At 36.4% G+C, this 17,870-nt stretch overlaps 1 protein-coding gene and 1 long non-coding RNA gene across 5 annotated transcripts in view; one reads left to right on the plus strand and one right to left on the minus strand.

The window, feature by feature from the left end:
* The window catches only part of LOC118274597 (uncharacterized), a 92,765-nt gene that overhangs the window by 62,932 nt on the left and 11,963 nt on the right, over positions 1 to 17,870 (plus strand). The window lies entirely within an intron of this gene.
* Positions 1,190 to 17,021, minus strand: LOC126912331 (uncharacterized). 4 transcript variants are annotated; one of them, XR_007706958.1, is made up of 3 exons: positions 16,432 to 16,997; positions 16,159 to 16,225; positions 1,190 to 2,091 (listed from the first exon to the last, which is right to left on the minus strand). It is a non-coding gene; the product is annotated as an uncharacterized LOC126912331 (long non-coding RNA). The 4 variants fall into 4 exon arrangements; XR_007706961.1 differs by lacking the exon at positions 16,159 to 16,225 and adding an exon at positions 2,446 to 2,512 and having other exon boundaries at positions 1,191 to 2,091; positions 16,432 to 17,021; XR_007706959.1 differs by lacking the exons at positions 16,159 to 16,225; positions 16,432 to 16,997 and adding exons at positions 2,446 to 2,512; positions 2,719 to 3,323 and having other exon boundaries at positions 1,192 to 2,091.

A 17,870-nucleotide genomic window follows, 5' to 3' on the forward strand; every position in this document is an offset into this window, starting at 1 on the left:
ATTAAGCGTGCAACAACTTGCTTGTTTTTAAAGATAGGAAAAATTATAGGTAATTATTTACTGTTTAAATAGAACTATACACTAAATAAATGCCATTAATTTGGCGTCTGTACCAATACAGAAAAAAACTACCCCTATGCTCGATAGATGGTGTTGCTCGATTTAAAAGCAAGCTATCGTTTGCTTCACTCGGTTTGGTTAGGGTAGGCCGCGGCGCAGCAACACGTTACTCCTGTCAGTTTTATAAACTTACCTCTCAGCAAAAAAGAGGTCAATTTTTGTAAAGCCCATTCACGTGGGCTTAAGAAAACTTTGAAAATTTAATGTGCAATGATATATTTTGTTTCAGTCTTGTTGAAAATGCAAGAGATAATAATAAAATATGTATGCGTAAATACTTTAAATGAATAATTCCATGTTATGACGGTTATGTGAATTTCTACTGCCTGTACTGGCACTTTTTATTTTTTTTAGATAAATAGTAATAAAAAATAAACAATTATTAATATCATTATAAAATGGCTTACTACTTTGTACATTATTTGTTAAATTTGGCAGAAAACAATATTTCAACTACATTCAGTTTCGATCAATTTGTTTGCCCTTACAAAAAGGCTTAGGCCGCGGCGCAGCTACACGTTACTCCTGTCAGTTTTATAAACTTACCTCTAAGCAAAAAAGAGGTGAATTTTTGTATAAGCCCATTCACGTGGGCTTAAGAAAACTTTGAAATTGAATGTGAAATTTTTTCCTGATAAATGCAATCCGGGTCTTTTCTAGACCCGAGTGTATGTGTACTTTCTAAGTCTGTGTGCTCCGTCTTTTTCGCTTCGCCATCCTGGCAGTGAGCGAATTGATGGCCAAACGCAGACTTATCAACGCCAAACAAAAAATATTTCGATCGCGTTGAAAATTCAAGACATGTAATAAATTTATGCTTTCATATGTTTTGACGTTTATGTGAATTTCCTGAAAATCAGGATGGGCGATATTATTTATGAAACTTGTACTGGCATTTTTATCTTTTTATATAAAGAGTAAATAAATAATTAGAAAAAAATGTAATAAACTAGCTTTTGACCACGGCTACGCTCGTGTTAAGAAGTTTTATTATATATTCATGGAATTTAATAAAATCCTTTCTTAGGGAGTGCCAAAGTTGGCCTCGCTGTAATAGCAGCGGTAAGTCCCCTCTTTGAGGAGTGGCTTGAGCGACGTCACGGTGTCCTCACCTACCGCCTGACGCAGGTGCTTATCGGACACGGAAGTTTCGATACTACTACTTTCGGGCCTACTCCGGTTCTCGAATGCGAAGTTTCTCGTTTAATGTTCAGCCGTAGGTTTTATTGATTTACTAATAAAATTACTTATAATAAAGTTTTATTTTTAATTCCATATCAAAATCTATTTATTTATCCTCATTTCGCCAAAGGCGAAACTGAACGACTGCCTCGTTGATCGAGTGGTCGCAAGTGCGACTGCCGGCAATGATCTACAAAATGTCCAGTATATGGCAATTGGCTCACCCCCTATTACGGTGAAAAGTGTGCATTGTATAGCGGCATTACATGGTGTAATGTGCAGATGCACAGGTAAAGGCAGAGATCTGCCTAGCCCTTCGGATATAAAAGGTGTGACGTTGTTTGAAAATGATACTACACATATTATGTAAAAGTAATTTTATTGCAAAACCATCACCATCAAATATTATTACATTGAAGGCGCACAAGAGCCATTCAAGAAACTGTTTAAATAATCTACAATTAATTGCCGCGACATGTCACAAGTTGTTTAATTAATATTTTTTAGAGTATGCCATAATATTATATCTGCGGTATCGACAATCAAGAAACTCTTTAAATAATCTACAATAAATTGCCGCGACATGTCACAAGGTGTTTAATTAAAATTTTTTAGAGTATGCCATAATATTATATTTGCGGTATCGACAATCAAAAAACTCTTTAAATAATCTACAATAAGTTGCTCAGTTGCTGCTACATGTAACAAAGTTATTATTCCACTCGATCTGGTGCTGCAGGTTTGTTCGAAGGCTCGAGTTGTCGTCCAACCACGACGCCATGATGTCAACTGAAAACAATAATAAGACTCATATTTTATTTTTTTCTAAACTCGCTGTTCGAGGATATGGTAGTCAAGATTAAGAATGTGTACCAACTTCCAACTATCAGATCGATCTCTCGACAGGAAGGGTGTAAAATAAAATTAATATTTTTTTCCAAAACATATTAACAATCGGGTAACTACACTAAACGAAACTGTTTCATATAAATATAATTCAAGAAAATAGAACAGGTGTCCGTTGCATATATTCACTATTTCACATACTTTCAATTTGAATTGCAGAAAATTTGGGCGCATAATATACATAAATTTAAAATAATTTCGTAAAAAGTTTATGTTAAGGAGCAAATGTATACATACATGTAGTATAATCGCTACACCGACCCGTCGCTAGTGTGGCAGCCATCTTGGTCACGGACAGCGTAAACTGTAAAAAAAAAACAATTGGAATTGGATCATCATCATTGACTTTCTCAAACACTTTATCTTGCTTCACTTACATTTGTACTATCAAACTAAACATTCTCTCATTCTCCACACCTGATATCTCATGAGTCATTCATTCACCCAATAAAACTATTAATATTATTCTTATTTCACTCATTCATCATAAACGTGTATTCAATTATTTACCTGTATTATCTCCCACCTTCGTTGTACTAGTAACTTCGTTCGTTCGTTAGTAATATTGAAATACAAAGAATAATCAATAATGTATTTATTTATTTTGTCAAATACGTCTGTATCGCGGGCAGTACGTAATGAGACTGGTTAGATTTGCGCGGACCAGGACGCTGCCCCGCACGAATGTAACTAGTCTTATTTACACAGTACATCTATACAACACAGACGTGTATTGTAGGGATGTACAGTGTAGCAGCAGTGTTATCGATAAAGTATCGAAATTTTCTCATAATTATCTACAAAACTAAATTTTATTAACCTCCGTTATATACAGGCTGACTATGAATTCGACGTATTCCTCTCGGGAGGTGATAACACAACTAATTTCCTACGAAATTAGCCCTGAGGTCCTTGGGCGGAAAGTGGCTAGTTTCTGAGATATCCAACATTATTGGTTTCGGTAAAAAAAATCCCCGAATTGATTACAAAAACATCAATCAATAAATAAAAAAATACTGGTTGGATTTTAGTAGTTTTAGTTTTAATCAGTTGCCAATACATCAGTTATCATTTATAAAATAATGGCAGAAATATCATTCGCTATAAAATAACAAGTAATTTCGTATTAAATTTTATTTTGTGTCACTAATTTGGTCGATAGAAAACTGGATTTATTTCAAAAAATATATATGCATAGAGATGGACAGCATATGTTTTTTTTATGATTTGCTTATTATGAACGTTACATAAGATTTAACTGTGCAGTTCTAATCTATCGATACTATCGACATCATGTCTTCCCTGAGATTAAGCATCCGCTCTGCACACAGGTACACTTGCGTCGCACGCACACATTCAGAACCCTAACAGATGTTAATCGATAACTTGTATACAGAAATATACAATGTGATAGGCGTGGGACTTCTAACCCGTTAAGGCTGAGTACTACATCTAATTTTATCGACAAAAAAATAATATAGGGGGTTGAACCCCTAATTGAAAATATTGGAAAATAGTGATTTTTTCGGTAAAAATTATTCACAAATGATTTTTTTTCTCACCAAAACATTATCATACATATGAAAAAAGTAATGAATTAGTTAGCTAAGGTTATTAGCTACCGTTTGTCGTTTTTTTTTTGTTTCTACGACGCATACAACCTTTGATGTCAAAAAAAGTAAAAAAACTATTAAAATAGCCATAACTTTTAGGGGGAGGGGATTCGACCCCTTCGACCCCCGACTTTTGTCGATAAAATTAGATGTAGAACTCAGCCTTAACGGGTTAGAAGTCTCACCCCTATCACATTGTATAATGTACTTACATACAGTTCCTGGCCACATTAATAGACGCACCACGCTTTTTAGTAGGTAATTATTTTGAAGTTTTCATTGAGCGTAGCGTAATGTTTTATATCTCATAACCTTCCTTAACAAATGGACTATCTCCGACAAAAAGGTTTTTCAATTGGAACAAGTACTTCCGGAGATAAGCGCGTGAGTAATGTAGTAAAGATATGGGAATTAATTAACACTTTTGTTCTACAAATATAAAAAAGTACAAATCAAAAACATATAATAAAGTTTTAATAAATATACATATATGACACATTGAGTAAACACATCTAAACGTATTACAAATTGAAAAAAAATAACCGTGCGTCTAATAATATGGCCAGGGACTGTAAATGCCATACAACCCTAACCCCAACTCACCTCTGCTCTGCGTTTTCGTACAAAAGTGTTTTGGTCAAATTCGTAGCTACTGTAAGTTGTTTATACAGAAATTATTTATCTACATGGCTTGCAGCAGAATGGTATACCACTTAGGTTGCTAAAGTCAAGTCTGATCACTCTACTCAGACACGCTTACCAGACCAAGGCGCTTACGCTTGAAACCAATCTCAACGTCAATGCAATTTAAAGCCAATAAAACTTCAATATTATTAAACGTCAAAACAGATTCCTGAAGTCTGTTATAATTATTATCAAAATGTTTGAATTATAAGTTAAATAGGCTACATAGACTACAACGCACCCCAACGATCACCATATGAAGTGCCTCGGCCAGCACAGGGTTTAAACGCTGTGGATTTAATTTACCCTACAGGGTAGTACGAAGTATTCACAGGTGAATACTTCGTACTTCACCGACCCTCTGGTAGATGTCACTATATGAACATTTCACTGCTTCTACTCGCAAGTTGTAAGTTTTATTATTTTTGGAATCCATCATGAATTTGATATTTCAAATATTTTTATTACAGTCTAAAAAGTTATTTTAGTGTATCCTTTGAAAAGCCTTCCTTTACTTTTTTTCCTTACGGCCGAGTGAAATAATATGTGAAAATTTATTTTTAATATAACTATGGCTTATTTAATAAACTCTAGAAAACATAATAATTATTAACATCTAGAAGTCCTCCTTACGTGACTCATGTTTGTTGAATAAATGAAATGTATGCCACACAAAAACATGGCTGACGCGACCGTATATATTTTGAAGCTAGTACGGGGGGTATGAGGCTGGGATACCAACTTATAAAAACTCCTCCATACTAAGTAAATCAAATTTACTTCTGGTTTAGACCTAAAATACTTGATGGCAAATTGAAAGTTTTGACAAGCCGTATTTAAAGTTTGAAAAAAGAAGAAATGTGTCTCCGAAATGTCTGTTTCGTATATGCTATGGGTGCATAAATAGAATAATAACAACAAATTTCACAAAGTAGCTGGGCTCTATCATCGATGAAAAGAAATGTACGTAGAGAACTTTCGAATGGTGGCACTAAATTTGACACTTGCTTTTTCTTTCGTTTTCGCATAAAAAGGTTCCATTTGAGATAGAAAAATTGCAAAGTCATGACAAAACTGGGAAAAAAATAAATTTATTTGTTGTTTTGGTCATAAGTGGTTAAGGAATATTTCCGGGAAAATGGCGCTTTGAAGCTGACCACCTTGTTGTTTCTCTGTCCTTGTCAATCGTGTGTAAACTTCCATTTAGTAAATTTGAAAGTTTAAATTCTAATTTTTAAGTTCAATCTATAGTTGGATGAAAATATAAATGTGGCCAAAAGATTTTTGGCTTCGTATTTTGTCATTATACTGTGTAACTTTTCGTTGAAGTTTGTTTACAACGCTAGAAAATGTTAAAAACCTGCATCGCACAAGCGAAGTTTTCCTGCAACTCTGATAGGATAACAAATTTCAACAGCTTCCTTCAGGGGTCCGTTGCTACTCTGGAAACTGTTGAACCAGAGGCAGGTGTTACTAGTCTTGGTAGTTGACACAAGACCACAGCAGTAGCAGATTTGACCCCCACCTTTTGTAATTTTTTTCTACAAACAAACAATAATATGATAGAATCACTTTTTGTGATCTTGAAGCCTTTTTGTATTTATTTTTATTGGTTATTATTAGAAAAAGGTCAAGTGTGGACGACTAAGCCGTCTGACTACGTACTCTTTCCTGACCAGATAGAAGTACCCAAAAACGTATTTAGGCAATTAAAATATTTTAGGTGTAATTTTGATAATACATATTACACATGAATTAAACATCTCGTGGTAACTGGCATCTAGCAGATGAGTTGTGAAAGAAGAACGGCACGAGCTTGCTGCTGGGCTTATGTAATTTGAATGAGTGGCGTAGGAGGGCGTTGAGGCGTTAAACAAAATAAAATATTTCTAACATTTTCTAACAAGTAAGTAATTAACAAAATGCTGACTGAAATAAATTGGAGTTTGTCTGACATTCAAATCAAATTAATAGCCAATTTGAACCCTCTTCTTTTTTTTCTCAGAAACTAATACAAACATGTTTAAATGTATGTAATGAATAAACCAACTTTTTATGATTTTTAAACTTTTTTACAGTTTTTAATTAACCGTTTCTTGAGAAAAGCCAAGAATAGATTATAGTCCAGTCATTTGGTAGTTTTACCTGGAAAGTTTTCCGGGAGTTTTGAAAATTGGTGAATTTATAGATTTGGGTATGCTCTTTTCGAATTTCAACTTTGCCACCTCGTACAACCGCCGCTCGCGCCGCCATATTGAAAAAATGGCGGCTAAAAATGGTTTTTTATTAATATCTCCGTTCCGACGCATTTTACGAAAAAATATTTATTTACAAAATTAAACTAGAAAAAATTCCTACAATTTATGTATTGATAACTTTTTCATAAAATCAATAGTTTTTGGCGTACGAGCGCCGCAAAGTATTATTCATCTGCACCACCACGTGTACAAACTATGTGTGTTGTGCAGCAACGACTGTCGCAACCGAGGGCTGGGCTCGCTGTCATTGCAGAGGTAAGTCCCCTGTTTGAGGAGTGGCTAGAGAAGCGCCATGGCGTCCTCACCTACCGCCTGACGCAGGTGCTTACCGGACACAGGAGTTTCGGTAGGATCCTGTTTTTGATTGGGCGGGAGGAAACGCCCGGGTGTCATCACTGCGAAGACCGCCCGGAGGACACGGTGGAACATATAACATAACACATATAACATCAGAAACAGGAACCTACCGAAACTTCCCTGTTTGTACAACACACATTGTTTGTAAACGGTTTTTTATTAATATCTCCGTTCCGACGCATTTTACGAAAAAATATTTATCTACAAAATTAAACTAGAAAAAATTTCCTACAATTTATGTATTGATAACTTTTTCATAAAATCAATAGTTTTTGGCGTACGAGCGCCGCAAAGTATTATTCATCTGCACCACCACGTGTACAAACAATGTGTTTTTTTTAAATGTATCAATTCTTAAAAACTAATTATGATATCTCGTTCAAACCAATTTTCTTTGAAAGTTTCCATTAAAATCTACAGTATATATTTTTTTAGTTTTCTTACTCACTTATTTTAAAAGTTAGAGGGCAGGACACATTCGATAGACCTCATTTTTCCACTTTGGAAGTGTCTATCTTTCAAACAATTGATTTTGACGAAAAATGGTTTTAGGAACCATGACGTATTTTAATGGCCTATCCATATACAACCATCACGGATAGGTTAGACGAAAAAAAATTTTTTTGAAGAGGTGCAGTCTCCGCCCTCTATCTCGGAAACGGTGCACGGTATAAAAAAAAAGTTTAGACAAAAGTTGTAGAGAATTTTGTATTCTACAATATTGGTATTAAATGCAAATACCAAAAACCCATAGGAAATGAGATATTTCCAAAAAAGCGCAAAAAAACGTTTTTTGGTACCTTTTGACCTTAAAATTTAATAGTTGCTTACACCCTACCATATGTAGGTTTTGAGACAAGTTTCAGGCAGTCATTATACAAGTATATACAAAATTACAGCTGGGTATCTCAAATTCCGAGGTAGAATCCTAATTTGACTGGACTTGATTTTATGAAAAAGTTATCAATACATAAATTGTAGGAAATTTTTTCTAGTTTAATTTTGTAGATAAATAATTTTTCATAAAATGCGTCGGAACGGAGATATTAATAAAAAACCGTTTTTAGGCGCCATTTTTTCAATATGGCGGCGCGAGCGGCGGGTGTACGAGGTGGCAAAGTTGAAATTCGAAAAGAGCATACCCAAATCTAAAAATTCACCAATTTGCAAAACTCCCGGAAAACCTTCCAGGTAACCCCCTTTTTATCTACCAAATGACTGGACTATATACTACTAATATGTTTCTATCTACTCTTAATATGTTTCCTTGAATCGAAGCACACCTGCCACATTATTTTTTAAATACAGAACGAAAGCAAAATACAAATAAGCTATGTTTTGGCCGCTTATTTTGTAAATTCTTCATAAAAAATATTTTTCTAGGTTTTAAATGTTCTTTAAGGACTCGCATGTCGCACATTATGTAGCTAAACAGGGTGAAAAATAGCGCGGAACTTACTTTACTTAAACGCACCTTAAGAACTTTATTTTGAGAATGTGGTTGATTAGGATAAAAAATGCAATTGTTTAAAGTAACGCGCTCAAATAAAGACTACAAACTAAGTTAGAAAACAAATAGGGTGTGCAATAATAATAATAATAATAAGTCCGCAAGGCAGCTTGTGGCGAGCTGTTGGGCAGTGGCGACCCCACGGACCTGACTCCCGGGAGAGGCCCTACTTTTTAACTCCGGTTGGTACTCGTGACTATCCGGAGTGGCCTCTCCTACCTCACTCTTGCCTTAATCGGCTGGTTTGAGTGGAGATTCGCAAGAGTGGAGTTGCCTTCAGCTCCACTTGGGGGAAGGACGTATCCCAGTAAGATGCTGGTAGGGGTCTTGACCGTACTTCCGGGATTGCTCTGATAGCCGTGGGATGCCTCCCCTTCCTCAAGCAGCTCAACGGATGTTGCTTCCCTTGTCGCTACATGCTAGCGGCCGTTTCCGGGGCCCACTATTGAGTTTGCGAGTCACCCCCTGCCTGTTTATCCGTATTTTTCAATATTGGTCAGGGGCAGGGGCCATAGTCCCCATAGTTAACCGGTTAACTATTCCACAGCCACCCACACCCATATCCCTATCATTTCCTTTTACCATATCTCACAATAGTCCTGCATCAACCGGGGATTGTCCTTTGGTGTACTTCCATAGTGCATACAGGGATAATCGCCGGATGATGTCCCCTTACATTTAGATTAAAATTGTTCAACGGGCCTCTGCGAGTTGGCTTCGGCCCCTCGTACGCCTTCCAAAGGTCCGGGACCCTGTGGTCCCGTGATTATGTAAAGAACATACATAATAATAATAAATATTTATTTCAGAACAAATGTCCATACAGAAATTATACACACAATGACAAAACACAATTAAAAATGGTTACAAAGAAGAGAAATTACACATTAAAAAATTTACAACACTTGAGCACGTAAAAATGCTTGCAGGATATTTGCATCATGTTTTTCCGCAATCACTCTTAGGATGCTGTTAGTGCTACTCCTTACTCTGCTCAGTAACGACGCGAGGCGTTTGCGTACTATGGCATGAAAGCCATCTACCCTGGCTTCCGCAAACATACTGAAAGCACTGCAAAATCGGGGCAGCCCCAACAACATCCTAAATCCGTTGTTATATTGGACACGCAGGGCACTAAGCGTCCTCTGCGTATACCTGAACCACAGGTTGCACGTGTAGAAAGTTTGGCAGTAGGCTCTAAACAGTGTGACTTTAACTTGTTCACTACAACGCACAAACCTGCGGGCCAGCATATTGCTTCTAACCGCCAGTGCCCTCCGTTCCCTCTCAATGTCAACGTTGTCTTCAAGGTCCTCAGTAACGTAGTGTCCTAGATATTTAAATTTTTCTACCCGCTTGAGTTCAATGCCACTTAGCTTTATTGCGGGCACATTTAATCTACACTTACCAGGGGCCCTGAAGACCATATACACACTCTTGTCAGCGTTGTATTTTAAACCATGCTGAAGGCTATATGTTTGACATATTGTGAGCAACTGTCTCATAGCATTTACAGTTGGGGTCAGCAGCACCATGTCGTCCGCGTAACTAAAGTTGTTCATACAAACGTTGTCGATCCAGCATCCTACTCGAGTGCTGCTGAGCCCAACTATAAGCTCGTTAACGTACAGGTTGAAGAGCTTAGGAGAACTCAAACCACCTTGTCTCACTCCGCACTCCAACCTGTACGTGTCTGAGAAGGTGTTTGGCCATCTTACATAATTATTCTGGTTTCGGTACCAGAAATGAAAAATACGTTGCACCTGTGTAGGCACGCCAGTTTTCCTGAGTTTCTCCCATAACAAGTCATACGACACAAGGTCGAATGCTTTGGAGAGGTCAAGAAAGCATGCATACACAGGTGTATTTCTTTTCGTGTAATATTGAACCGTGTGCTTCAGGCTCAGAATTGCGCTTTCAGTGGAAAGTCCTGCTCGAAAACCGAACTGTGCGTCATGATGACGATATTAAGATGTTTATCAAGTTCTGAGTCGAGCACACTGTCCAAAACCTTGGCTACGATCGTAGCCAAAGAAATCGGCCGGTAGTTGTTCTTATCGGACAAATCGCCAGTTTTATTTTTAACAATTGGTACTATGATTGTTTTCATAAGATCTGGAGGCAAGTACGAGTGATTCAGACATAAGGTATAAAACATCGCGAGCACGCGTGGTAAATGAACACCAGCGTATTTTAAATGCTCGATACTGAGTCCATCATGACCCGGCGACTTGCCCCTAGACATGCTGCTCACAATTTGACGAACTTGTTTAGCAGACACGTTATACAATTCACCGGTCCGCTAGACCCAGGATCTGCAGAACACGGCCCCAGAGGAGACTTGGTGGTAAAATGTTCTCTAAAGAGTTCAGCTATATCTCTGCTATCACTCGCACCCCCCACACTCACTGGAAGGCCAGTCTTATGGTTTAAACTATTTGTTGCTTTCCAAAAATCACTAAAGTTTTTAGAGGCACGACATTCTGAAATTATTTCCATTTTTAACTGTTCTTTATTGTTGTAACACCACTTTAATCTCTTTTTAAACAATTTGCGACTTTCACACATTTCCTCATATACAGTACCAGATTGTGGCCTATTTTGAGAAACCCAGTATAAAAATTTACTTCTAGCTTCCCTGTGAGCTTCACATACATACTTATTCCAGCCTATCACATGCTTTTTCTTACGCTTATGAGACTGAGTATTACAGGTGATAATAGCTGAGTCTGTTATTGCCCTTATTATATCCTTATATAGTTTATCTAAATATATTCTATGTTCCTTACAATTACAAATATCACAACTACATTGCCTTAACTCTACAGGAAAATCTATTAATTTAAGTTTACTATTGCACAATTTGGTATAACTTTTTATCTGCTCCTTAGTTCTATAGCCCCATACAGCTTTATTTATTCTATTAATACTACAATGGTTATTTTTACATATAATTGCACTTAACTCACACTCAATGACTATGGGCAAATGATCTGACCAAAACATATCATAATTAACATATACATTCTTAACAGTTTGTTTGGCAGATTGACTAGTAACACAGTGATCGAGCCACCTCACACACCCGTGAGCCTCGCTTATAAATGTATAATTATTTGCTACACTTCCTAGTACATCTATATCCACACAGGACCATTGTTGATCCATACATAAATTAATTAATTCGTTACCGAACAATTCTCCCGGATGAGCATTAAAATCTCCTAGTAAGTACACAGATTCTATAGAGTAATGGTCAACTATCGCACATACCTCGCCAAAACATGTCGTAAACTCCTCCAAATTGTCTATTCCATTTGTCGGCATGTAAATACTAAACACAAGGAATGCACGATCTCCTAAAGACACTTTTATTGCACTGATACGCGGATTATTGCACTCAATAACAGTTACCTCTTTGAACACACTTTTACGCCACAATATTGCCACACCGCCGTAAGGTCGTCCTTTAAAAACACCGGTTGAAAGATCCACCGCTGATGTGCCTGTGTACGCAAAGTCCTGGTCGATTGTGCCCAATATCGGTATGTCATAGGGAAATAGCCAGGTCTCTTGTAGGGCTACTATATCCGCCGAGCAACACAGTTTTCTAACACAATCAATTGATCTTTTTATCGATTTACAGTTAAAACTGACAATGGCACACCCTATTATTGGGTTAACTTATTCTTATATATCTTATTGGATTAACTGGTTATTGAACCAAGATTAGAAAAGTGAAAATCCTTCGATCAGGCCAGATGATCCTGGCTGGTGGGCGATGATGCCGAACATTTGAAGGTTGGAAATTACTATCTGTGCTAATTTGTGAGTGAATTTCACGTGTTGCTTGCGCGGCAAATGTTACCTAGTAAGATATGAGGACATACGCAACGCATGATGAGTGTATATTTTTGCCAAGTAGATACTAAGCTCATAGATCGATTGCCAGATTCTGGATGAATTATGAAATGATTCTATATTCAAGTGTCAGTCAGACAGTAATGACACCGCAGCTAGATTCGTACAAAATCGTAGCAAGACGAGTGCTACTTCGTAGCTAGACGAGTGCTACGTCGTAGCTAGACGAGTGCTACGTCATAGCTAGACGCGTGCTACGTCGTAGCTAGACGCGTGCTACGTCGTAGCTAGACACGCGCTACGTCGTAGCTAGACGCGTACTACGTCGTCGCTAGTCGCATGCTACGTCGTAGCTAGATGCGTGCTACATCATAGCCAGTCTGGCTACGTCGTAGCAGAATAGAACAACTCTTCGAGACCGTCAAAGACACGAAATTATTGTGTACAGATGGTAATATAGAATGCGTATTATAAATCATTTTTATCTATTAAATACTGCCTAAAAACTGTGCTGGATGGTCAAAATTTTCGTACCACGCGTTTGCTAAAAACCATACTATAGACATTACATGAGCACATGTGCCCAAAGTACGTCTGCCACTCTTACATGAACGATAATAATGATTTAAAGCCTCCAACCCAAGGTGGTCTGAGTTTACAAGTATATATAGGTATATTAACTGCAAGATTTGTCTTCAATAAATTTTAACCGTCCTAAGAGCCCTTTAAACATTGGATGTCATCTGTTGGTTATTCAACTTGTCACAAAAAATTTAACTATACCTGTCAACATTTTAAAAGCAACATTTTAAATATCCGAATGTGCATCGTTACAATTTATAAGACAAATTAAAACATTATTATGTTCGGTTCGGTAAACGGTGTGCTTTTGTTTAATTTTACAAAGTATTCTTAAGTCCACGTTAATGGACTGTACAAAAATTCACTCACTCAAAGAGTTGATGTGGTACGCGGAGGAAAAGTAGCCCCCATGAAGAACATCGCGCGCCGGCTACCCTAATGAAATCGCGGTAACGAAACCATAGCTCGCTTTTAAATCGAGCAGCACCATCTATCGAGCTTATGGGTAGTTTTGGAGTGAATGGTTGTAATTCGTTTTTAATATTAGATGGTAAAGCCCTTATTAATGAAATTTACGATTTTATAGCTTCCAAACGGTATTATATAAATTGAAATTATATAAAAATGTTGTTGATACTAAATTAAGCGTGCAACAACTTGCTTGTTTTTAAAGATAGGAAAAATTATAGGTAATTATTTACTGTTTAAATAGAACTATACACTAAATAAATGCCATTAATTTGGCGTCTGTACCAATACAGAAAAAAACTACCCCTATGCTCGATAGATGGTGTTGCTCGATTTAAAAGCAAGCTATCGTTTGCTTCACTCGGTTTGGTTAGGGTAGGCCGCGGCGCAGCAACACGTTACTCCTGTCAGTTTTATAAACTTACCTCTCAGCAAAAAAGAGGTCAATTTTTGTAAAGCCCATTCACGTGGGCTTAAGAAAACTTTGAAAATTTAATGTGCAATGATATATTTTGTTTCAGTCTTGTTGAAAATGCAAGAGATAATAATAAAATATGTATGCGTAAATACTTTAAATGAATAATTCCATGTTATGACGGTTATGTGAATTTCTACTGCCTGTACTGGCACTTTTTATTTTTTTTAGATAAATAGTAATAAAAAATAAACAATTATTAATATCATTATAAAATGGCTTACTACTTTGTACATTATTTGTTAAATTTGGCAGAAAACAATATTTCAACTACATTCAGTTTCGATCAATTTGTTTGCCCTTACAAAAAGGCTTAGGCCGCGGCGCAGCTACACGTTACTCCTGTCAGTTTTATAAACTTACCTCTAAGCAAAAAAGAGGTGAATTTTTGTATAAGCCCATTCACGTGGGCTTAAGAAAACTTTGAAATTGAATGTGAAATTTTTTCCTGATAAATGCAATCCGGGTCTTTTCTAGACCCGAGTGTATGTGTACTTTCTAAGTCTGTGTGCTCCGTCTTTTTCGCTTCGCCATCCTGGCAGTGAGCGAATTGATGGCCAAACGCAGACTTATCAACGCCAAACAAAAAATATTTCGATCGCGTTGAAAATTCAAGACATGTAATAAATTTATGCTTTCATATGTTTTGACGTTTATGTGAATTTCCTGAAAATCAGGATGGGCGATATTATTTATGAAACTTGTACTGGCATTTTTATCTTTTTATATAAAGAGTAAATAAATAATTAGAAAAAAATGTAATAAACTAGCTTTTGACCACGGCTACGCTCGTGTTAAGAAGTTTTATTATATATTCATGGAATTTAATAAAATCCTTTCTTAGGGAGTGCCAAAGTTGGCCTCGCTGTAATAGCAGCGGTAAGTCCCCTCTTTGAGGAGTGGCTTGAGCGACGTCACGGTGTCCTCACCTACCGCCTGACGCAGGTGCTTATCGGACACGGAAGTTTCGATACTACTACTTTCGGGCCTACTCCGGTTCTCGAATGCGAAGTTTCTCGTTTAATGTTCAGCCGTAGGTTTTATTGATTTACTAATAAAATTACTTATAATAAAGTTTTATTTTTAATTCCATATCAAAATCTATTTATTTATCCTCATTTCGCCAAAGGCGAAACTGAACGACTGCCTCGTTGATCGAGTGGTCGCAAGTGCGACTGCCGGCAATGATCTACAAAATGTCCAGTATATGGCAATTGGCTCACCCCCTATTACGGTGAAAAGTGTGCATTGTATAGCGGCATTACATGGTGTAATGTGCAGATGCACAGGTAAAGGCAGAGATCTGCCTAGCCCTTCGGATATAAAAGGTGTGACGTTGTTTGAAAATGATACTACACATATTATGTAAAAGTAATTTTATTGCAAAACCATCACCATCAAATATTATTACATTGAAGGCGCACAAGAGCCATTCAAGAAACTGTTTAAATAATCTACAATTAATTGCCGCGACATGTCACAAGTTGTTTAATTAATATTTTTTAGAGTATGCCATAATATTATATCTGCGGTATCGACAATCAAGAAACTCTTTAAATAATCTACAATAAATTGCCGCGACATGTCACAAGGTGTTTAATTAAAATTTTTTAGAGTATGCCATAATATTATATTTGCGGTATCGACAATCAAAAAACTCTTTAAATAATCTACAATAAGTTGCTCAGTTGCTGCTACATGTAACAAAGTTATTATTCCACTCGATCTGGTGCTGCAGGTTTGTTCGAAGGCTCGAGTTGTCGTCCAACCACGACGCCATGATGTCAACTGAAAACAATAATAAGACTCATATTTTATTTTTTTCTAAACTCGCTGTTCGAGGATATGGTAGTCAAGATTAAGAATGTGTACCAACTTCCAACTATCAGATCGATCTCTCGACAGGAAGGGTGTAAAATAAAATTAATATTTTTTTCCAAAACATATTAACAATCGGGTAACTACACTAAACGAAACTGTTTCATATAAATATAATTCAAGAAAATAGAACAGGTGTCCGTTGCATATATTCACTATTTCACATACTTTCAATTTGAACTGCAGAAAATTTGGGCGCATAATATACATAAATTTAAAATAATTTCGTAAAAAGTTTATGTTAAGGAGCAAATGTATACATACATGTAGTATAATCGCTACACCGACCCGTCGCTAGTGTGGCAGCCATCTTGGTCACGGACAGCGTAAACTGTAAAAAAAAAACAATTGGAATTGGATCATCATCATTGACTTTCTCAAACACTTTATCTTGCTTCACTTACATTTGTACTATCAAACTAAACATTCTCTCATTCTCCACACCTGATATCTCATGAGTCATTCATTCACCCAATAAAACTATTAATATTATTCTTATTTCACTCATTCATCATAAACGTGTATTCAATTATTTACCTGTATTATCTCCCACCTTCGTTGTACTAGTAACTTCGTTCGTTCGTTAGTAATATTGAAATACAAAGAATAATCAATAATGTATTTATTTATTTTGTCAAATACGTCTGTATCGCGGGCAGTACGTAATGAGACTGGTTAGATTTGCGCGGACCAGGACGCTGCCCCGCACGAATGTAACTAGTCTTATTTACACAGTACATCTATACAACACAGACGTGTATTGTAGGGATGTACAGTGTAGCAGCAGTGTTATCGATAAAGTATCGAAATTTTCTCATAATTATCTACAAAACTAAATTTTATTAACCTCCGTTATATACAGGCTGACTATGAATTCGACGTATTCCTCTCGGGAGGTGATAACACAACTAATTTCCTACGAAATTAGCCCTGAGGTCCTTGGGCGGAAAGTGGCTAGTTTCTGAGATATCCAACATTATTGGTTTCGGTAAAAAAAATCCCCGAATTGATTACAAAAACATCAATCAATAAATAAAAAAATACTGGTTGGATTTTAGTAGTTTTAGTTTTAATCAGTTGCCAATACATCAGTTATCATTTATAAAATAATGGCAGAAATATCATTCGCTATAAAATAACAAGTAATTTCGTATTAAATTTTATTTTGTGTCACTAATTTGGTCGATAGAAAACTGGATTTATTTCAAAAAATATATATGCATAGAGATGGACAGCATATGTTTTTTTTATGATTTGCTTATTATGAACGTTACATAAGATTTAACTGTGCAGTTCTAATCTATCGATACTATCGACATCATGTCTTCCCTGAGATTAAGCATCCGCTCTGCACACAGGTACACTTGCGTCGCACGCACACATTCAGAACCCTAACAGATGTTAATCGATAACTTGTATACAGAAATATACAATGTGATAGGCGTGGGACTTCTAACCCGTTAAGGCTGAGTACTACATCTAATTTTATCGACAAAAAAATAATATAGGGGGTTGAACCCCTAATTGAAAATATTGGAAAATAGTGATTTTTTCGGTAAAAATTATTCACAAATGATTTTTTTTCTCACCAAAACATTATCATACATATGAAAAAAGTAATGAATTAGTTAGCTAAGGTTATTAGCTACCGTTTGTCGTTTTTTTTTTGTTTCTACGACGCATACAACCTTTGATTTCAAAAAAGTAAAAAAAATATTAAAATAGCCATAACTTTTAGGGGGAGGGGATTCGACCCCTTCGACCCCCGACTTTTGTCGATAAAATTAGATGTAGAACTCAGCCTTAACGGGTTAGAAGTCTCACCCCTATCACATTGTATAATGTACTTACATACAGTTCCTGGCCACATTAATAGACGCACCACGCTTTTTAGTAGGTAATTATTTTGAAGTTTTCATTGAGCGTAGCGTAATGTTTTATATCTCATAACCTTCCTTAACAAATGGACTATCTCC

The sequence above is a fragment of the Spodoptera frugiperda genome, chromosome 25 (genome assembly GCF_023101765.2).
Source record: "Spodoptera frugiperda isolate SF20-4 chromosome 25, AGI-APGP_CSIRO_Sfru_2.0, whole genome shotgun sequence".
Lineage (NCBI taxonomy): Eukaryota > Metazoa > Arthropoda > Insecta > Lepidoptera > Noctuidae > Spodoptera > Spodoptera frugiperda.